Source organism: Oryctolagus cuniculus, chromosome 3 (genome assembly GCF_964237555.1).
Source record: "Oryctolagus cuniculus chromosome 3, mOryCun1.1, whole genome shotgun sequence".
NCBI lineage: Eukaryota > Metazoa > Chordata > Mammalia > Lagomorpha > Leporidae > Oryctolagus > Oryctolagus cuniculus.
This window is the reverse complement of record NC_091434.1, coordinates 57,187,772-57,210,876: the sequence shown is the minus strand read 5'-3', so window position 1 is coordinate 57,210,876 and position 23,105 is coordinate 57,187,772. Positions and strand designations below refer to the sequence as shown.

Below are 23,105 nucleotides of genomic sequence, written 5' to 3'. Positions count from 1 at the left end.
AGATCCTTGAGGTGAATTGAAAGCTCATCTATTTGGTGCCTTTCCAATTTCTTGATGTAGGCCCCTATTGATATAAACTTTCCTCTTAACACTGCTTTTGCTGCGTCCCGTAAATTTTGGTATGTTGTGCTGTTATCCTCATTTACTTCCAGAAAATTTTTGATTTCTCTTTTAATTTCTTCTATGACCCATTGTTCGTTCAGGAGCATGTTGTTCAATCTCCATGTGTTTGCGTATGCTCTAGGGATTCCTGAGTTGCTAATTTCCAACTTCATTCCTTTATGGTCTGAGAAGCTGCATGGTATGATTCTAATTCTTTTGAATTTGCTGAGACTTGCTTTATGGCCTAGTATGTGGTCAATCCTAGAGAAGCTTCCATGTACTGCTGAGAAGAATGTAAAATCTTTAGCTGTAGGATTGAAAGTTCTGTATATATCTGTTAGATCCATTTGGGCTATAGTGTCGTTTAAATCTACTGTATCCTTGTTGATCTTCTGTCCTATTGATCTGTCTATTTCTGAGAGTGGAGTATTGAAGTCCCCCAGTACTATTGTATTGGGGTCTAAGTCTCCCTTTAAGTCCGTTAACAAATCTTTTAGATAAACTGGTGCCCTGTAGTTAGGTGCGTATACATTGATAATTGTTATATCTTCCTGTTGAATTGATCCCTTAATCATTATGTAGTGCCCCTCTTTGTCTCTCTTAACAGTTTTTGTGGTAAAGTTTATGTTGTCCGATATTAAGATGGCTATGCCCGCTCTTTTTTTATTTCTGTTGGAATGGTATATTTTTTTTTCCAGCCTTTTACTTTCAGTCTGTATGGATCTTTGTTGGAAAGATGTGTTTTTTGTAAGCAGCAAATAGATGGGTTTTGTTCCTTAACCCAATCAGCCAATCGGTGTCTTTTAACTGGACAGTTCAGGCCATTCACGTTCAATGTGACTAATGATAAGTGGTAACTTTGCCCTGCCATTTGCCAAAGATAAGTTCTAATATATGCTTTGAATTCCCTGTGATCTTTTGCTGTGAGGTTTCCTTCCTTGGTTTCCTTCCTTTACCTTCTTTCATATTGATGACCGCGTTTCTTTGTTTCTGTGTGTAACACATCTTTAAGCATCTTTTGCAGGGCTGGACGAGTGGCAACAAATTCTTTCAATTTCTGTTTGTTATGAAAAGTCTTTATTTCACCTTCATTCACAAATGATAGCTTTGCAGGATATAATATTCTGGGCTGGCAGTTTTTCTCTCTTAGTACGTGGGCTATATCTCGCCATTCCCTCCTAGCTTGTAGAGTTTCTGATGAGAAGTCAGCTGTGAGTCTGATTGGAGATCCTCTGAGAGTAATCTGACGTTTCTCTCTTGCACATTTTAGGATCTTTTCTTTATGTTTCACTGTGGAGAGTTTAATTACAATGTGTCGTGGTGAGGATCTCTTTTGGTCGTGTTTATTAGGGGTTCTGTGAGCTTCCTGTACTAGGATTTCTCTGTCCTTCTCCAAACCTGGGAAATTTTCTGCTAATATCTCACTAAAAAGGCCTTCTAATCCTTTCTCCCTCTCCATGCCTTCAGGAACTCCTAGAACCCGAATGTTGGGTTTTTTAATAGTATCCTGAAGATTCCCGACAATATGTTTTAGATTCCTAATTTCCTCTTCTTTTCTTTGGTCTGACTGTATCCTTTCCTGTTCTCTGTCTTCTAAGTCCGATATTCTCTCTTCTGCTTCACCCATTCTGTTTGTAAGGCTCTCTATTGTGTTTTTCATTTGATCTATTGAATTCTTCACTTCAGTCACTATCCCAGTTTCCTGTTGTACTAGTTGTTTCGTTTCATTTTGATTCCTCCTTAATATTTTATTTTCATGAGAGAGATTTTCTATCTTGTCCATTAAGGATTTCTGTAGTTCAAGAATTTGTTTTTGAGAACTTCTTAATGTTCTTATCAATTTTTTGAGATCTGCTTCTTGCATTTCTTCTATGTCATCTTCCTCATAATCTTGAATTGGGGTGTCTTTTTCATTTGAGGGCTTCATGGTGACTTCCTTGTTTTTATTACCTTGGTTTTTGCGTTTGTTATTTGGCATATTGGAGATATTTGGTTTCTTCACTGTGGTGCTTTTTCTTGTTATACTATGACTCTAGATTAAGTGGACTATCTGTTTTTGATGGAGCCTTAGGGCTTGAGATGGGTGTGGCCTGAGAGCTCTGTTTGGTGTGCCAAAGGTGACACTCCCAGGTTAGGCGTGGTAAACCCCTCTCTCTCTTTCTTTTTTTTTTTTTTTGATTCAAAAGGGAAGTTATTCTGCACAGCTGAACGAAGTTGGAGGTAGTTAGCAGGCAAATGATATACCCACAGGAGCCAGAGATCAGAAGTTCTTTCCCAAGGACCACACAGGGAATCTGTTCGGCCCTCAGAGTGGGCTCAGATTCTCCTTCAGTCTCCCACTCGGTTGCCAAAGTTACGGAATTATAGCGTCTCTGGAGAGTGCTCACGTGAATTCCGTGAGTTCTCTCCCCCACTGTCTCTTTTTTCACAGTCTCAGTTCAGTAGCACCACAAATTTACTAGGTCCTAATCTCCTGTTAATTCGCCCCGCCCAGAGTCAGGTTTTTCTGCTAGGCTCAGGGCAGGTGCAGACCTGAGGTCGCTCTGCTTATGACGTATGTCCAAGATGGCGCCTGCTCTTTGTCTTGCTCGCCCTTGAGAGGTGAGCGGAGAGAGAGAAACTCGTGTCCGTACCAGTCACCTTTTTTTTTTCTCTCTCTCTCTCTCTTCCAGTTAGCCTGGTGAACTCCCCCCCCCCCCCAGGGGTCGTTCCCTCTAGTCTCCTCTCTCCGCTTGCCTGCTGGTGTCTCGGGCTATTGAGGTTCAGCTCACCTCGCGTTCCAGCGCTGGTGTGTTGAGTCTGCTGCTGGTGTCCCGAACTGTGGGCTCCCATGCTCTCCACGCAGGTCTGCTGTGAATCACGCGTTCCAGAAGAGTTTCTTCTGCTGTTTCCTCCCCTACTCTTCCTTGAACCTGCAGTATCTCCACTTTTATTAAACTATCTCTCCCCGGACTATCAGTGTGCTCCCTTCCTATTCCGCCATCTTGCCTCCTGTTATAACTGAATTCTTTTTAATAATACATGTAATACAATTAATTTTCATTATAAAATATGCCAACAATATACAATATTTTAAAGAATGAGAATATTCCCCTTCACTTACTTTTCCCCCAGTTCTTTTCCCTTTGGAAGTGGTAACTGATGCCAAAATTTTAGACAACTTTTCCAAGTTCCCTTTCTGTATGTTTATAGATGTGTATAGTAACACTTTAAAAAATATATTTTAGGGGCTGGCACTGTGGCATAGAGGATCAAGCTTCCTCCTGCAATACCAGCATCCCAGATGAGTGCCAGAGTCCCAGCTGCTCCACTTCCTATCCAGCTCCCCATTAATGCACCTGGGAAAGCAGTGCAACATGGCTCAAGTGCTTGGGCCTGTACTCAGGTGGGGAGACCCCCAGGAAGCTCCTGGCTTCAGATTGGCCCAGCTCTGGCTGTTATGGCCATCAGTGAATGTTGTTAGGTAAAATAAGCAAGGTAAAAGATAACATGGGTAGTCTGATTTAATTTCTTTAAAAAATAAATGTTTTGGAGTGGGCATGTATCCTAGTGATTAAATGTCTACATCCCTTATCAGTGTATCTGGGTTTGATTCCTAATTCTGTCTTATGACTCCAGCTTCCTACCAGGGCTGACCTTGGGAGGCAGATGTGACAGCTTAAAGCATTGCATATACCCTCCCCCAGCTTTGGCTGGAAGCTAGTCTCAGCCTTGCAGATATTTGGGGAGTGAGACAATTGATAGGAATGCCCTCTCTCCCTTGATTTCTGTGTCTCTCTGTCTGTATCCCTTTGTCTCTGCGTCTAAAAAAATGTGTGTGTGTGTGTGTGTGTGTGTGTATGTATGATTTATTTATTTGAAAGAGAGAGGGAGAGACAGAGAGATATTCCATCTGCATCACTTTAATTCTAAACCTGGGAAAAGATGCAACAAAGAAAGAAAACTATAGAGGAATATCCCTAATGAATATTTATGCAAAGATCCTCAACAGGATAATAGGTAACTGAATCCAACAACATGTCAAAAAATCATCCACCTGGACAAAATGAGGTTTATCCCAGGGATGCAGGGATGATTCAACATATCCAAATCAATAAATGTGATGTATCACATTAATAAATTGACAAATAAAAACCATTTGACTATCTCAACAGATTATAGAAAATATTTGATAAAATAAAACATCCTTTCATGATAAAAACCTTAAGCAAAATGGGTGTAGAAGGAACGTATCTCAACACAACCAAAGAAATATGTGAGAAACCTACAGCCAGCGTCAGATTGAATGGGGAAATGTTGGAAGCATTTCTACTAAGATCCAGTACCAGACAAATAAGCTCACTTTCATCACTGTTATTCAGTGTAGTTCTGGAAGTTTTAGTCAGAGCCATGAGGCAAGAAAAAGAAATCAAAGGATACAAGTTGGAAAGGAGGAAGTCAAATTATCCCTATGTTGAAGATGACATGATTCTATATGTAGGGGAGCCAGAAGACTCTACGAAGAGACTATTGGAACTTCTAAGAGAGTTGACAAAGTTTAGGTTATAAAATCAACACACAAAAATCAGTAGCATTTGTATACACAAACAATACCATAGCTGGGAAAATACTTGTATAATCAGCACCATTCACAATAGTTTCAAAAATTTTAAGTACCTGGGATAAATTTAACTAAAGATGTGAAAGATGTCAACGATGGAAATGACAAAATATAAGGAAAGAAATAGAAGACACAACAAGGAAAAATCTTCCATGTTTGCAGACTGGAAGAATTAACGTCATCAAAACATCTATAGTACTCAAAGTAAATTACATTTTCAATGTGATCCCAATCAAAATACCAACAATACTCTTCTCAGATCTGGAGAAAGCATTGCTAAAATTCATATGGAAACATGAGAGCCCAAATAGCTAAAGCAATCTTAAACAGCAAAAACAAAGCTGGTAACACACACACACACACATATACATATACATATACATATACATATACATATACATATGTATACACACATATGATAATGCCAGATTTAAAGCCATATTACAGTACCTGACTCTGTGGCCTCTCCGGTAAAGCCACCTCCTGCAGTGCCAACATCCCATATGGGTGCCAGTTTGAGTCTCAGCTGCTTCACTTCCGATCCAGCTCTCTGCTATGGCCTGGGAAAGTAGTAGAAGATGGCCCAAGTCCTTGGGGCCCTGCACCAACATGGGGGATCTGGAGGAGACTCCTGGCTCCTGGCTTCTGATTGGTGCAGCTCCAGCCATTGCGGCCATCTGGGGAGTGAACCATCAGATGGAAGACTTCTCTCTACCTCTGTCTCTCTGTAACTGCCTTTCAAATAAGTAAATAAATATTTTTAAAAAAGCCATATTACAGGGCAGTTATAGTCAAAATAGTCGGATACTGACACAATTATGACATGTAGACCAGTGGAACAGAATAGAAACCCCAAAATTAATCCACACAGCTACAACTAACTTATGTTTGACAAAAGAGCTAAAATCAATCCCTGGAGAAACAGTGCCTCTTCAAAAAATGGTGGGAATATTGTATCTCTGTGCACAGAAGTATGAAATAAGACACCTACCTTATACCTTATACAAAAATCAACTTACAAGGGATCAATAATCTAAATCTATGACTGCACAAAAGACCTCTTAGTTTCTAGTACTGCTTTCCTGCAAGCAAATGGAAATGAACAGATTATTTTTCTCCAAGTCCCACATGCTGGTAGAGTTGATTCTCAGGTAGAGATCTTAAAATCAACAATTTCATAAATGATCAGCATAGGTTACACCTTTTAGGCCTGGAATACTGTTTTCCCTGGCAAACCTTCTATTCAGGTTTAGAAATGAATGTATAGTTTTACTGTGACATTAGACAAGATCTTGCCTTATAGCAGTTGCATAAGGTCATAATGACTTTATGACCTACTTATTTAATTGTTAACCACACATAACATGGTCACAGATTCAACATTCCCAAATAAAAAATGGTTGCAAAGCTTTTCATATGTAAACAAACTTGATACTATTCATTTGTTTATTTGCTGTTTAACAATTAATAAGCACTGGGGCTGGAATAGTGGCACAATTGGCTAAGCCACAGTCTACAATGCTGGCATCACAATCAGTACTGATTCAATTCCCAGCTGCTTCATTTCTGATTCAGCTCCCTGCTTAATGTGCTTATGAAAGCAGTGGAAGATGGCCCAGCCCTGTACATTGTGGCCATTTGGAAAGTGAACAGCAGGTAGAAGACTTCTCTATCTAGTGTTTGTCTTTCCCCATATCTCTTTAACTCTTCCTTTCAAATAAACAAATATTTTTAAAAAGAATAAGTACTTAGAATGATTTTTTTTCACTGACTGTTCCATTGGATGTAATTAGTAAGCTAGGTCAGGCCAAATTGAGATGATCTTTGAGAATTCAAAGTTAAGTATTAATTATTTGAGTAATTACTTGAAGGTTGAAATTTGTTTCCTAAGTTTCAGGGTTCCAGAAGGACATTTGTAGAAGACATTTCAATTACTTCTCTTCTCAAAGGAGATAAATTCAAATTTAGGATTTTTTTTTTGCCTAGTGCTTGAAATTTAAAAACATAAACTACCTTTCAGAGATACTTTAGATTTAATTATTTTAGGGAAAATTTCCTGTGGTCACAGTTTCTGTAACAGTTAATCAGTGTTACTTGTACAATTTCTTTCTTTTTTTTTTTTAGAAAACTTTTATTTAATAAATATAAATTTCGAAAGTACAACTTTTGGATTATAGAGGTTTTTCCCCCATAACCACCCTCCCACCCCCAAACCATCCCATCTCCTACTCCCTCTCTCATCCCATTCTTCATTAAGTTTCATTTTTAATTATCTTTATATGACATGTACAATTTCTAATAAGCAAACATGGCTTCCTATTAGTGTACAGGGCATAAAACATCATTAATAACCTATGTGGCACTAGTTAGCTTGTTATTTAAAGTCAAAGGTGGAAAGCTTTACAAATTCTACTGGCATCAAGTTTAAAAAACAATTCCAGACCATGGGATCATCATTACCCATTTAAAGCCAGTTTACTTATTTAAAACATTATTCCTTTAAAGTGAAACTAGGTGGTAGTTTCATTTCTGCAGCATATTAGTTTTGGAGAACTTCATTCTTCACACAAATAGGGATGAATTCAATTTCTTTTCCTGTACCATAGACTTTTTAAGATGATAAGATGAAATAAAAATGTGTTAACTTTCCTTGCAAATTCAAATGTGATGTACAAATTTGCATTTTTAAAATTTGTGACTATCACAGTAGATGTCATGTAAGAATTTTAGCAGTAATACTTATATATGAAATTTTTCTCATTTGTTTTTCTGTTGTGGAAAAATCCCCACACTTTCTGTTAATTTCAGTTTAAAGCAGTTGCATTTCAGTGAACTTGAGATATTACATGTGAGTGTCCATTTCAGAGCCCCTTCCAAAGATTCAGGCAAAGCTCCCACACAGCTGCAAAGCCCCACTGACAAAAACGAAGGCCAGTATGGGAATTCATTCTCTCTATGCCCTCCCTGCTCTCTGTGTTCACACAGCTGCAGAAGCTGCAGGTGTGTGTGTGGTAATATCAGCTCCCATAAATGACCACCATTTGGTGGTGGCAATTGTAATCTCCTCTTAGCCCTTATTATTTCTCTGCCTCACACCCGGTGTCTGTTGGCTCCCTCCGTGTCGCTGGCATATAAATGCTGCCTCTCATGTGCATTGCATTTATTACTATTACTTGCCTTCGCTAGTTGCCCAGCGTAGGTGATTTCTTTCCAACTGGAACCGCTTTTTATGCTCCGGATGACAAGTCTTTTATCTTCCGGGGTTCCCTGTTCAGTGGGTTGCCTTTTTGGGACAGTAGTAGGTGGATTAAGTACCACTTACATTCAAGGATGTTATTTTAGACTCAAAGAGCACTTGAAATTCCATGTAAGCTCAGCAGTTGGATTGTAGATCACTTTTGTAGACTATCTTTGGTATGCCCTCTCTCAGTTTCAAATCTAGACCTTTCCCATATTCAAACAGAATGAGTCCTATCTGAAGGCTGGTGTTTCTGCGGTTTAGGAATGGTGGACAGGACAAACCAATCTCCAAGGGAACAGAGATGAAAGTGGACAAATGATCACTGATAATTCATAAACTCTTTATATAGACGGTAGAGTGGGAGAAGGGGCAGTATTTTGCTATAATATTCTTTGGTATTGTTATCAATTGGAAAACTTTATGGTGGTGCAGTTATCTTGTTTTTATTTGACTTTAGAAGGTTCTTTTTGTTCTCAGCCCTGAACTGTCTCCAGTGTAGTCTCTAGCCTAAGTGGAAGCTCTAGAGTTGGGGGTGGAGGGAGGAGGGATGACTAAAAATCTTTTTATAACTCTAAGTTACACTTTTGTAAATACTTGATTGTTTCATGACCTGAATGCTTGCTTCATACCTGAGTGAAGGCACCAATCACATTGCATTATCACCCGGCTGTTTACATACCTATTTCACTTCCTTGATTGAGAGTTTCTTCATTGCAGAGGCTGCTCAGAGATTGGCACATACTAGAAGCACAGAAATGTTTATGGCGTGAATCAGTCAAATAGATTAATGAATTAATTAAATTTGTGGAATTACCAGCATAGTGCCTTCCATGTAATTACTAAGTGTTCATGAGCAACTTTCTAGAGCAAAATTATGTTATCCCTGATATATATGTGTTGCCAATTATTTTCTCATCCACGATGGTTTTATAAGTTCACAATAACCTATATCCAATAATCATATACTGCATACAAGACAACTAATAAGAAAGTAGTTTCTTTCCTCACAGAAATGTTGTACCTCTTTGTCTTCCAGGAACCAACAGTGAGATGAATGCATCAGAAATAAGTAATGATTTAAACTTCTCCCCTTGCCAACTTACATGCCTGAATTAGTTTGACTTTTTTTTTTTCTTTAGTGTTGAAATCTAGAGATAGTTTCCAGGTGCTAAGATCTTCTGATGGTTAAAGGGAGAACATTTAAAAATTCCTTCTCCTGAGGCTGTGGCAGAGCTGTTTCCTATTAATTAATCTCAGCCATGACCTTTTAGTAACTCTCATTTTTATAATTACATCACATGAAGGAATAATTTATTTTGTCCATCTTCCTCTTAATTTTGTATATACTTGTCTTTTTGGATTTTTAAAAGCTAACCTTATTATTATTTTTTAAAATTTGAGCTTAAGTGAGGTCACAGTAAGTCGTTCAATTATACTTGACATTTTATAGCAGTGAAGTGTAAACTCTTTTCATGGCATTCAGATCATGTCCTCACCTTACTAGCTCAGCTGATCTGTTCATGTCAATAAACTTGTTGGCACTGTGTGCCCCTCAGCAGATGCAAATGTGTAGCTATTTGCATGGTGAACAGTAAAATTTCTGAATCCAAATCCATGTCCTTTATCATGTAAAGTTTCCTGTTCTGTTTCCTTTATTCTGGAAAGTTTTTATAAGTTTTACTCTTGGTACACCATCATAAACTAGCTTTTTTCTAGTCCTGGCTTTTAATTTTTAATGTTTTCTTCATTCATCTTACAAAAATTCTGGTCACATAGAAAAAAAGCATCTCTCTCAAGAAGTGTAGAAATACAGAAGTTGGCTGATGCCCTTATTTAATGTTTTTCAGAATAGGAAGGTAACAGATATGTAGAGTAAAGACTCAGGAAATGAGTTGACCTGAGATTGGAAGCAGATTTCATCATTTGCTGTATATCCTTGGGCAAGATTTTTATCTTTGTGTTCCTTATTTTCTTTATTTTGAAATGGAAGCATTTCAAAATTCACATCATAAATTTGTTAACAAAATTAGATGGAACTACATGCTTTTACAAATTCTAAGAATAATTCCCAATATACAATAAGTTCTTTTCACCAAATGTAAAATAAAGATGATAATATCATTACTGTGAATGTGAAAATGGATATTTGTGAAGTGCTAAATGAAGTATCAGGCACAAATTGCAGTTATAATTCTTACTCTCTGTGCAGTCACATCTGCCTGTACTTATGTGCTAGTTCTCTGATTTAATGTCTTTTCCCAGTTGCTGCATGTTCACTTTCTACCCATTTTCAAATGTCATTTCAAATACCACCTCCTCTAGAGAGTGGTCATTCACTCATTCAAAAAATATTTATTGAGAACTTTTTTAAGATAATATCATTTTATCTTGGCAATTTCACTTTTATGCTTGTAATATATTGATTCTTACATTCAAAGTATCAGTTTCCAGAGGCAGAAATATATTTTTTATTCATATACTATCCCAATTTGTCTAACACTGGGCCAGAAGTATCACAAACAGTATTTTTTTTTCCAAAAAGGAAATAAACCTTTATAGAAATTCTTCTCCACACTTCAAGGGACCTAATTATAATAGCAAATACTCTTTGAGCAAGACACAGGAATTCAAAGTCTCAAGAACATTTGTAGTCACTGGAAATTCATGCCTCTTATTCTTTTTTTGCTATCTATGCATAAAAATGATTGCCATGTCACAGCATGGTTTTATAAGTTCACAATAACCTATATCCAATCATCATATTGGATTGATTGAATTGGTTGAATCAGAGGCTTGGAATTTTTCTGATCAGAATTGGTAGGATGATTCACAGAGTGAACTCATCAAAGATGTACCTGCTCCACAATGTGTACAGCACTGTTCACAATAGTCAAATATGGAATCAGCCAAGGTGACCATCATGAGATGAATGGATAAAGAAAATGTGGTACATATATACAATGGACTATTACTCAGCTACAAAAAAGAATGGAATTTTATCATTTGCATCAAAATGCCTTGAACTAGAAAAAACCGTGTTAAGTGGAATAAGCCAAAGAAAGACAAATAGCGCATGTCCTTTATATGTGGGAACTAAAAGAAAAAGAAGAGAAATGACTGTGCATAGAGTTTTGCTGAAAATACAGTTTTTTCAAACTTGTTTTAAATATTTGTCCAACAAATTGATGAAAATTATATACTACTATAGTATTAATGGTTTTTTGTGATTATTTAAAATTTTATATGAAGGAAGTTAAACATCTTTTCATTTGATAATTTTTTAAAACCCTTGCCTATTTTTCTTTTGGACTGTGGTCTTTTTACTTTTTGTTTATTGACACCTTTAATTAGTAGAGCCATTAAGCCTTTGGCTACAATTTATGTTAAAAATACATTATCTAAAAATGTAAATAAAGGGAGGGAAAAAGGAAACTAAAGAGTTACCATTTTAAAAGGTGATTTCCAAATACTAATACGAGGTGTCTTTATTTAAAGAGTTATGGGATGTATATATTGTGAAAAAACTACGCATGCATTTCAGAAACTTTTCTGCACCCAAATAAATGTGTACTAACTTGGTGTAATATATCTGAACAGAATCTATTTTGATGTGCTGAAAAGATAGCAATTTGAAAATTGTTCATTCAGTACATGAATTCTAGCAAAATTGAAGCAAGAGTAAATATCAAATTGATGGTGAAACCTAGGTGGAATAGTGAAATCATTGATGCTTTATGAAAAGTTTGTTAGTGGAATGCCCAAAAGAAATCAGCAGTTTACAAATTCATAATTCATTTTAAGAAGGGATGAGACAACGGTGCAGATGAGACCTGTAGTGGCAGACTATTCACATCAGTTTGTGAAGGTTTATCTTGTTTGTTCGATAATTGAAGAAAACTAACAATTAACAGTAGAAACAATAGCCAACACCACAGAAATATCAGTTGGTTCAGCTTATACAATCCTGACTGAAAAAGCAGAGCAAACTTTCTGCTTAATGAGTGATATAACTGTTGCGCTCAGATCAGCTGCAGACAAGAACAGAGCTTTCAAGGGCATCTTTCAACAAGTGGGATCAAGATCCTGAAGCACTTCTTCAAAGAGCTCTCACCGGAGATGAAACATGGCTATACTAGTAGCCAAAGTATTGGCAGAAAAGACCCTTCACCAGAGAGTTTTGCTCCATCCTGACAGTGCTCCTGCTCATTTCTCTCACCAAATAAGGGTACTTCTTTTGATATTTTGATGGGAAATTTTTAAACACCCAACTTACAGTCTCGATTTGGCTTTCCTTTTGTCTTTAGCTAATAATATAGAACAGACTGTATTGAGACTGTTAACTTTAGTTCTTTAAGGATGAACTAATGGCTGATATAATTGTTTATAAATGTGTCAAATTTCATGGAGCTCATGCTGATAAATTAAGTTTATATGTATAAATAACTTTTAATTTGATTCCTACACGATTTTTTGAGTTCCCTTGTAAATTAATGTGCTTGAGACTTCCCAAATTCTTTATAAAGAGTCTTCTAAATCCATGACAAGATGTAACACTATTGTATTGATTAAAAAACTTCCTGGTCCCAGAAAGGTTGTGCACTTTTGTTGCTTCTGAATTATGTGAATTTGAGCCATTTTCCTTCTCTGGATATGATTCCTCATATCATGTGTAACCAAGTAATCCATTTACTTGGGGCTACTGGCAGAATTCCTCAGGTAATCCTTCCGCATGTTGTAATGAGAGAATTCCTGTAATTGGCAGCTCACTTTCCATCTCTTCTACTGCTTCCAAAAAGGTTTTCCCTCCACCCCTGACTTTGAAAAAGATTAAAGGAAAAGTGAAGAGAAAGGAAAGTCAGGTTTCTATGTGGAGAGTAAAAATTATTTGGTGAGCTATTTTGGTAGAGAAAATGTACTGGAATAGCTGTGGGATGTTAAGAAGTAGACAGGAGATAAAAAAAAAAAAAAAAAAAAAAGAAGTAGACAGGAGAGCAAACGTTTCATTAATTGAACTGTAGAACTTTGTGAACATTATGGAACATTGATGAATTTGGAAAGATTTCTTCTCTTTCAATTTTTTTGTTGGGGGGATAGTTTGAAAACACTATAGAGAAAATAGTGTGTCATAACACACCAAGAGCAAAGATCATGAAAATTTTCCAGAATAGGAGACAGAACAGAAAACTCATTTTGCCTTGGAGTTTTATAAGTGATTAGAAGATTAAGAATATTGTTTTGGACGCCAATGTTCAAAAGTATATTGCTTGGTGACCTTGATAGCACTTGCAAAGGCATTATCCAAAATACTGTTCCTTAATAATAATTCATCACTCAGATCACATCCAAATGAGAACAAAGCTGAGGAGTCTGAGAAAAAAGATTTATTGGAGCAAATTATCAATATTTAGATTATTCTTCTTTACCAACCATATGCTCTACGATTGTATTGGGTAGGAAGATGTTTCCCCTTTGTGTTAAACCTGTAGAAAATTTGTGTCCTTCAGCATGTATGGGCCTACAGTGCTAATGATATATTTTTTAAAGATTTATTTATTTATTTTTTAATTTATTATTTGAAAGTCAGAGTTACACAGAGAGAAGAGAGACAGAGACAGAGAGAGAGAGAGAGAGGTCTTCCATCCGATGGTTTACTCCCCAATTGGCTGCAATGGCTGGAGCTGCGCCAATCCGAAGCCAGGAGCCAGGAGCTTCCTCCAGGTCTTCCCATGCAGGTGTAGGAGCCAAAGGACCTGGGCCATCCTCCACTGCCTTCCCAGGCCACAGCAGAGAGCTGGACTGGAAGTGGAGCAGCTGGGTCTCGAACCTGCACCCATATGGGATGCTGGCACCTCAGACCAGGGTATCGATCCACTGTGCCACAGCGCCGGCCCTGACTAATGATATTTGACTCACGTCCAAAAAGTCAAGAGGCCAGAAGCTGCAGCTGGCTGTATACCTTTCTGATCATAGATGAATGAGGAATGTAATGCAAGCAAGTTATATTTCCACCAATGATGAGTCAAGGATTAGGTATTTTGGAAACAAATATGGAGCCCATGGGTGGTGATAGAAAATTCTTAAGAGAGGGAGCAAGAGAAGGGAGGGTTGCGGGTGGGAGGAAAGTTATGGGGGGGGGGAAGCCACTGTAATCCAAAAGCTGTACTTTGGAAATTTATATTTTTAAATAAAAGTAAAAAAAAGAAAAAAAAGAGAGATGACTTGCTGAGGTAGACTAATTGGCAAGGAAGCCTAACAGTGAAGGTGAACGCCTGAAGCTTAGTGGCTGCTGAGGTTAGAATTGAATAGATGTAGCCAGCTAACGAGGGAGACACATTACATATATATTTGAAATATAGAATCATTGTCTGTGGTTCTTATTTAAGGGCTTTCTGAGGTACCTGCAAAAGCCTCCCCCTTTCTCTCCGTGAGATAAAGGATTAGCTTAGGATATCTGCCACATACGTAGGATGCCAGTCCCAGATGCTAACCAGATGAGTCATGTGGGACACTGGGTCATGGTATATAATCTTTTGATATGCTATGGGATTCAGTTTTCTAGGACCTGTTAAGGATTTTTGTTATTTATATTGATCAGGGATATTGTGTGTAGTTTTGTTCTCTGGTTGTGTCCTTTTCTGATTTTGATATGCAGGTAATGCTGGTCTCATAAAATGAGTTTGGAAGGATTTCCTCTCTTTCAATTCTTATTTTTTGGAGTGGTTTCAGAAGTCTCTCTATTGATTTTTCCTTAAAGGTTTGGTAGAATTCAGCAGTGAAGCCACTTGTTCCTGGGCTTTTTTGTTATTGTTGTTTGAAGGGACCACATTTGCATTTTCATCCACTGTCAGACATGTAGTTTGTTTCCTTATCCTGACTGTTGTGAGTAGGCTGCAATGAACAGGGTAGTGAACATCCCTTTATGAGCTGGTGATTTTGTCTCATTTAGGTATATACCCGAAAAGGAATTGTAATTCTGTTTTTAATTTCTTTAGATCATCCATTATTATTTTTCATAATGACTGTGCCAATGTAAATTACTACCAACAGGGTACTAGCAGTCCCTTTTTATTTTCACATCCATGCCAATATGTATCCCTTTTCATTAGCAGTCATTCTAAGGGGTGTGTGGTGATATTTTGTAGTAGTTTTAATTTGTATCTCCTTGATGATTAGTGATGCTCCATACTATTTCATGTATCTATTGGCCATTTTAATGTCTTTTTTTGGAAAGGGAAGACTTATTAATTCAGGTGTTTGTCTATTTTAAAATTTTGATAATTTGACTTTCTGCTATTGACTTTTAGAGGTTTTATAAAATACATTTTGGTTACTACATCTTATTAAACATTGTCTTTACAAATATATTTTCCCAGTTTATAGGTTGTCTTTTCATTTTGTTGACTGTTAATTTTGTTAAGGATTTTACTTTGTTGTTTAATAAATCTTTCCCTATCCTAAAGACATGAAGATATTATATGATTTTCTTCTAAAAATCTGGAAACTTTGTCTTTTATTTTTAAATGTTCAGTACATCTGTGATATATTTTTGTTTATGGTGTGAGGTAGGGTCAATATTTTTTCCATGAAGGATTATCAATTTTCTCAACAACATTTATTGATCTGCTTCTAATTGATCTACAGTGCCACCTCTCAAGTGTCCCTATTTTCATTAGAAAAAGTAATATAGCATCATATATTAACATTTCCTTGATTCTGAGCTCCTAAAAGGCAAAATAGTGTTTCTGGAAAATCTTCAGTAATTAAAAGAGAAATAAATAAAAAAACTTATCTTTATTGATATCAATGAGGAATGATAGCATATTTTTGTCAGAGGTTTTTGTAGCTTTTATTTACCAAAAATTATAAATATTCTCTGAGAGGAAATTACAATATGATCAAAATGTTATACCATCATTTGCTTGAACATATGGACATTTAAGTTATAAATCTTGGGATAATTTATCTCAAACAGAGCATAGATCATTGAAACAGACAAAAAACCTGACATGTGTAGATGGAAGATAATTTCTTTAAGTAAAATTCAACCTGATAGCTCATACATGCCATAACTTCAAACAAACATTTAAAATTAAAAACCCAAAAAGTAAAATGTATATTTCTGCTGAGATGATTTCTCCTGGGACCTAACAAGAAGATCTAGGGAAAAAAATTAGTTAAGATAGAAACTTTGCAGGATTTTTTTAAATGAAAGATATCTCATGTGACTACTCAGCTAGAATGTTTTGTAAGATTCAGAAAACAGTAAAATTTAATTTTTTATTAGGATGTGTTTGTTATTATAAAGTATGTTAATGCAAAATATGTCCCAGATAAAAGTATTAGAAAAATTAAAAATTCTGTGGAAACACTGCCCTTTTCACTGAGCAGATTAATTATACTCCTTAATTTCTAAAATATTTCAAGTTTTCCGAGTCAGTCATTTGTCTTGCAAACCAATTAGATCTTCTTGTGTGATAAGATGACAAGTTTTATCATTTTCTTTTTTGATGAGATGAGATATGTCTCCTAAAAGGACTTTGTTTTTTCCTTTCTATCTAGAGCCAGTGACTCTAGCACTATCTTTTTTTGGACCCCTTCTTGTTCCTTCTGTCTTCAAGACTTTCAAAGGCACTCTTTGTCTTGTTTGCCTTACTAGATGTCAGTGGGAAGCTGACGTTCTCAGTCCTCTTGAGGACCCTCCCTACAGATATAATACATGGTGTCCAGTTAAATTTGAACTTTGGATAAACAATGAATACTCTTTTAGTATGAGTATGTTCCAATATGGGATGAGATACACTTATAGTAAGTTTTAAATCTTTAAATCTCAAATTCAAATTTAACTTGGAATCCTGTTATTTGCTAAATCTGCCAGTTTTAAACAACCTACACAAAATGGGCCCATTCAACTCATGTGACCTAAAGGTGTGGGATGCCATATGCTACTTCTAGCTCTTCTGTGGGTTGGAATCATTTCGTAACTCTGACAAGAGTATCCTGATGGTATCTGTCTATCAGTGTGGAGGGAGGAGAGAGCGATTACTTCTTTTCCATTTTCCCTTGTCCAAACCATTAAATCATAGTAAGGTTTTATTCCTTTAGCACTCTTCAGCCTGTTTTCATTTTCTGATAGCTATTTGATCAGTCTCTTCTGTTGTTGTCCTCCACATGTGTCATAGAAATTCCTGGCCTAATCAGGAGCACTCTTTGGGAAGAAGATGGAGAGTAAGGCATGAAATTGAAAGCTGAAGAGGGGCTTTGTATGAACATGAATATGGGAGTTATGAGGTCAGTACTGCTACTTTTTCTTAAAACCCTAGCTGCAGACACTGCTCTGAAGTAGTACAATACCCTATATTAACTTTAGACTTAAAAAAATGCCCTTCAGATTATTCCAAGTCTTGACCTCTCCTTAGCAGTTTACATTAGAATCTTTAAATTGAATGCAAATAACTTAATTTTGGAGGGAGGTATGGTCTCTGTACTACTTGGAATATAAAAATTAAAAGCATATAAAGATTAACTTGTGAAAGAATATTGGTTAATTAGAACTCGTGTCAATTCATGGTAAACATAAAAATAAAACTAGCCTAGGAGTTCAGAGAAGTTTTCAGTGGCTGTGAGTGGTTGTTTTTTCCTCAGAGTAGGTGGAAATAAATTTGGAGAGATTGAAAATCCCCTGCTTAAATAAGTTACTATAATAAACACTGACACAAGAGAAAATCTTTAAAAAACATTTTAAAAGGGCAGGAAAAAAATCTTAATAGATTCTTATGAGAATGATATCTCAGTCTATAAGTACACCCTTATTTTTATTTTTCAATATATTCCAAGGAATGATTTCAATAAAAATCCAGTGGGACTAATATGATAGTACCAATTTGATGTCATTATGATTTGACATTACCTGGGGAAGTAATTTAAAATATTTCATTAGATAAATGCTGTGATGAAATTACAAGTAGTTTGAAAGGGTAATACATTACATTAAAGAAATCAGTGTAAGGAAATTGGTATGAAAATCAGCAGATGTTGCAGGTTGCTTTCACTTGGAAAAACAAGTGTTGCTATTAATAAAATGTAGCTCTCTGAGTCAGGTGTTTGGTGTACTTGTTGATGTTACTTGGGATACTTGCGTCCCATATCAGAGTACCTGGGTTTGAGTCTTGACTCTGTTTCTAATTCCAGTTTACTGATAATGCACACCCTGGGAGGCAGCAAATGTTGGCTCAAATACTTGGATCTCTGCCACCCATATGGGAGATTTGGATTGATCCAGCTTATGGTTTTGGCCTGGCCCAGTGCTGAGTTTTGTGGACATTTTGAGAGTAATCCAGTGGATAGAAGCTATTTCTCTCTCTCTCTCTCTCTTTCTGTATATGTGTCTTTCTGTACCTCTGCCTTCCAAATAAAAATAAACAAGTGAACAACAATTTAAAATATGTAGCTCCTATCTGACATTTAAATTTTTTAAACGATTTTAGTTATTATTATTAAAAAGAATAGCAATATATTCACTTCAGTCAAATCTTAAGCATTAAAGTATAAAATTGTAATAATCATCAAGGGCTGTATAGTTCAAATAGCTGTCTTTATTTGAGTTAACTATTCAGATAAAAGATACACAGTCAGTCATCACCAGAAAGTTTTGAGATATGCTGTCTGTCCTTTGCAGAATGTCTAAGATAATGAATAGCTCAGTGAGATGATTGATAATCTTCACATACTCATCTCAACTTCAGGGCCTTATCTATAGTGGCTGCATTTTTTAGACCATCTGTCTATCTATCAAGTACTAGAAATTGAACCTGAGTCAACTGAAGTGATAAAAAGTAAATCCTTTATAAATGCAACTGGATTTAGCAATCTCAGAAGGAAAGTAATTTGTTTTATTTTCTCTGGTTCTAATTTGAGGCTTACAAGCACTGGATTTCAAACTTGAGTGTGCCTAAGAAATTCCTGAATGCCTGTAGCCTATTCCAGATTTCAACCTAGTAGCTCTAGGTTGTGCTTTTTGAATTTTAGCTTTCAGCCAGATTCCTGGATGTGTCTGATGGTTGTGGTTCAAATAACATAGAGTTTCTCCAATATTTTCCTCTAGTAATTTGTTAGTATCAGGTTGTAGATTTAGATCCTTGATCTATTTTGAATTTATTTTCATGTAAGGTGTAAGGTGTGGGGAGCAATCCGGACTAGACTAAGTTACTCGAATTAGGACTTATTCTATGCATCTGCTCTCCCACAATATGGCGCTGGGAGAGAAGTAAACAGCTTTCGCACAGCTGCCTCCAGTTCAACCAATTAACTGTAGGACTTGCTCCTGATTGGAGAGCAGCGTACTCGGCGTGTGGGCAGCCGAGTTGGGATTGGCGGAGGAGGACTATAAAGGAGGAGAGAGACGGCATGCACCAGGAACATCTATGGGGAACATCTAAGGGAACCCGTGCAGCCCCCGAGAGACGAGCCGGCCGGCGGTGTGCCGCTCCCCTGCGGAAGTGGGGAATGTGGCCAGGGGGAACTGCCCTTCCACGGAGGTGGAAGGGATAGTAGCCAACCCGGGAAGAACCAGCAGCAAACCCGGGGAGGGCCGAGCAGACGAAAGAACAGCGCAGGGTCCTGTGTTGCTCCTCCGCGAAGAGGGGGAGCGACATAAGGTAGGGGTCTTGTTTCATACTCCTGTACACTGAGCACATTTCCAGCACCATTTATTGAAGTGACTGTCCTTTCTTCAGGGATTGTTTTTAGCTCCTTTGTCAAAGATTAGTTAGGTGTATTTGCTTGGATTGATTTATGGAGTTTCTATTCTGTTCCATTGGTCTACATGTCTATTTCTTTTGCCAGTACCAGGCTGTTTTGATTATAACTGACCTATAGTATCTTTTGAAATATGGTATTGTGATGCCTCCAGCTTTGTTTTTATTGTATAAGATTGCTTTAGCTATTCAGGGTCTCATGTGTTTCTAAATAAATTTCAGCATCATTTTTTCTATATTTGAGAATAAATGTCCTTGGTATTTTGATTGGTATTGCATTGAATCTGTAAATTTCTTTCTGTGGTAAACATTTTGATGATATTAATTCTTCCAAACAATGAACATGAAAGATTTTTCCATTTTTTGTGTCTTTATTTCTTTCTTTAATGATTTGTAATTCTCATCATAGAGATCTTTGAACTTATTTGTTAAATATATTCCAAGATATTTAGTTTTTCTCTAGGTATTGTCAATGGGATTGATCCTATGTCGCTCCCCCTCTTCATGGAGGAACGACACAGGACCCTGCGCTGTTCTTTCGTCTGCTCAGCCCTCCCCGGGTTTGCTGCTGGTTCTTCCCGGGTTGACTGCCGTCCCTTCCACCTCCGTGGAAGGGCGGTTCCCCCTGGCCACTTTCCCCACTTCCGCAGGGGAGCAGCACACCGCCGGCCGGCTCTCTCGGGGGCTGCACAGGTGGTTCCTTCAGATGTTCCCCTTAGATGTTCCTCTTAGATGTTCCTGGTGCATGTTGTCTCTCTCCTCCTTTATAGTCCTCTTCCGCCAATCCCAACTCTGCTACCCACACGCCGAGTACGCTGCTCTCCTCCAATCAGGAGCAGGTCCTGCTGTTTATTGGTTGAACTGGAGGCAGCTGTGTAGAAGCTGTTTCTCCCTTCTCAGCGCCATATTGTGGGAGAGCAGATGCATAGAATAAGTCTTTTTTTTTTATTTTTTTTATTTTTTATTTTTTGACAGGCAGAGTGGACAGTGAGAGAGAGAGACAGAGAGAAAGGTCTTCCTTTGCCGTTGGTTCACCCTCCAATGGTCGCTGCGGCCGGCGCGCAGCGGCCGGCGCACCGCGCTGATCCGATGGCAGGAGCCAGGAGCCAGGTGCTTTTCCTGGTCTCCCATGGGGTGCAGGGCCCAAGCACCTGGGCCATCCTCCACTGCACTCCCTGGCCACAGCAGAGAGCTGGCCTGGAAGAGGGGCAACTGGGACAGAATCCGGCGCCCTGACCGGGACTAGAACCCGGTGTGCCAGCGCCGCTAGGCGGAGGATTAGCCTAGTGAGCCGCGGTGCCGGCCTAGAATAAGTCTTAATTCCAGTAACTTAGTCTAGTCCGAGTTGCTCCCCACAATCCTAAAAGTTCTAAAAGTTCTTTATCAACTATGACATTGTCTGTGTATACAAAGGTTATTTTTTTTTTTTTTGACAGGCAGAGTTAGAAAGTGAGAGAGAGAGCGAGACAGAAAGAAAGGTCCTCCCTCCATTGGGTCACCCCCCCCAAATGGCTGCTACTGCTGTCACGCTGTGCTGATCTGAAGCCAGGAGCCAGGTGCTACCTCCTGGTCTCCCATGTGGGTACAGGGTCCAAACACTTGGGCCATCCTCCACTGTATTCCTGGGCCACAGCAGAGAGCTGGACTGGAAGAGGAGCACCTGGGACAGAATCAGATACCCCAACTGGGACTAGAACGTGGAGTGCTGTCGCCACAGGTGGAGGATTAGCCTAGTGAGCCAAGGCGCCGGCCTACAAAGGCTATTGATTTTTGTGTATTAATTTTATATCCTTCAACTTTAACAAACTCTGTTATGACTACCAGTAATCTCCTGGTCAAGTCTTTTTTATCCTCTACATATAGAATCCTGCCATCTGCAAATAGGGACAATTTGACTTTTTCTTTTCCAATTTGATTCCTTTCAATTTCTTTTTCTTGCCTAATGGCTGTGGCTGAAACTTCTAGGAGTACATTGAAATGCAATGGTGAAAGTAGGCATCTTTATCTGGATCTGGATCTTAGTGGAAATGATTCCAACTTTTCTCAATTAAGGTACTGGCTGTGGTTTTGTCATAAACTGCCTTGATGTTTGAGGAATGTTCCTTCTATATACAATTTGCTTAAAGTTTTTAATCATGAACAAATATGTATATTATTAAATGATTTCTATGATCTATTGTGATAATCATGGTTTTTAGTCTTCAATTTGTTAATGTGATGAATTCTATCTGTTGATTTGCACATTGTTTTGAACCCTTCCTACGCACAAGGGATAAATACCACATGGTCCAAGTGAATGATCTTTCGGAGGTGTTGTTTGATCGATCAGCTAATACTTTGTGAGGATTTTTGCATCTGTGTTCATCAGGAATTTTTGTCTATATTTCTCTTTTTCTGTTGTGTATTTTTCTTGTTTAGAAATTAAGTTGATGCTGGCCTCATAGAAGGAACTTGCAAGCCTTCCCTCCCTTTAAGTTGTTTTAATAGCTTGAGAAGAATTGGAATTAGTTCCTCTTCTTTTAAAGATTTATTTTTTTAAGATTTATTTATTCATTTGAAAGAGATACACACAGAGAGAAGGAGAGGCAGAGAGAGAGAGAGAAAAAAAAAGAGAGAGAGGAAGAGGAAGAGGAAGAAGTCTTCTATCTGCTGGTTCACTCCCCAGTTGGATGCAATGGCTGGAGCTGTGCCATCCAAAGCTAGGAGTCAGGAGCTTCCTCTGGATCTTCCCACACAGGTGCAGGGGCCCAAGAACTTGGGCCATTTTCTACTACTTTCCCAGGCCATAGCAGAGAGCTGGATTGGAAGAGGAGCAGCCAGGACTCGAACAGGTACCCATATGGGTTGCTGGCACTGCAGATGGTAGCTTTACTCACTATGCCACAGTGCTGACCCCTAAATATATATTCGTTTATTTATTATTTGAAAGACAGAGTTACAGTCAGTCGTCACCGATCAGGGAGAACATATGGTATTTGTCCCTTTGGGACTGGCTTATTTCACTCAGCATGATGTGTTCCAGATTCCTCCATTTTGTTGCAAATGACTGGATTTCGTTGTTTCTTACTGCGGTATAGTATTCTAAAGAGTACATATCCCATAATTTCTTTATCCAGTCTACCGTTGATGGGCATTTAGGTTGGTTCCAGGTCTTAGCTATTGTGAATTGAGCTGCAATAAACATTAGGGTGCAGACCGCTTTTTTGTTTGCCAATTTAAATTCCTTTGGGTAAATTCCAAGGAGTGACGACTGACTGAACACCAAAAAGGAAACCTGTTGAAGTGGAATGGACACTATGGGAAACGGTGACTTGATCAGCATAGCCCTGACTGTTAATGAACAACTTAATACATTATCCCTCTTAGTAGTTTTTTTGTCTGTTCTACTTAATATGACTGGTTTAATTCT

General features: G+C 37.8%; 1 protein-coding gene across 2 annotated transcripts in view; it reads left to right on the top strand.

The window, feature by feature from the left end:
• NUP35 (nucleoporin 35) overlaps positions 1 to 23,105 on the top strand; it is a 429,947-nt gene that overhangs the window by 318,065 nt on the left and 88,777 nt on the right. Inside the window, exon 12 of one of the 2 annotated variants that reach the window (XR_007920339.2) lies at positions 17,123 to 17,231. The exons of the other annotated variant lie outside the window; for it this stretch is intronic. The gene's annotated coding sequence lies outside the window, so the exon portion shown is untranslated. Of the gene's footprint in view, positions 1 to 17,122; positions 17,232 to 23,105 lie in introns of those variants that run through there. 2 annotated transcript variants of the gene reach the window in all.